We start from the raw sequence: 499 nt of genomic DNA on the forward strand, positions 1-499 counted from the left end.
CCTTTTATCTTAGCCTGCTGGACACACTTTCCTCATTCCTGAAGAAGGGCTTATGCCCGAAACGTCGATTCTCCTGTTCCCTGGATGCTGCCTGACCTGCTGCGCTTTTCCAGCAACACATTTTCAGCTCTGATCTCCAGCATCTGCAGTCTTCACTTTCTCCCCAGAGAAATGGTACACCACACAAAAGGGCCATTTGGCCCATCTTGTCCTTGCCTCAGAGTTCTCTCGGTCATTTTGTCGAAGGGTCAATAACATTGTTTTCAATTAAAAGGTAGGACGTTTAGAGGGGATTTAAGGATGTTTTGCACCCAGAGAGTAGTGGGGGTCTGGAATGCACAGCCTGGGGGGGGGGGTGCTGCTGGCTTGCTGTGTTCTTCTAGCCTCCTGCTTTGTCTAATTTGGGAAGGTAGTTGAAGCGGGAAACCTCACCCTTTTAAAAAATATTTCAATGAGCGTTCAGACGATCATAACATTGAAGGCAATGGGCCTAGGCGGC

This window comes from Chiloscyllium plagiosum, chromosome 41 (assembly GCF_004010195.1).
Source record: "Chiloscyllium plagiosum isolate BGI_BamShark_2017 chromosome 41, ASM401019v2, whole genome shotgun sequence".
Taxonomy (NCBI): Eukaryota; Metazoa; Chordata; class Chondrichthyes; order Orectolobiformes; family Hemiscylliidae; genus Chiloscyllium; species Chiloscyllium plagiosum.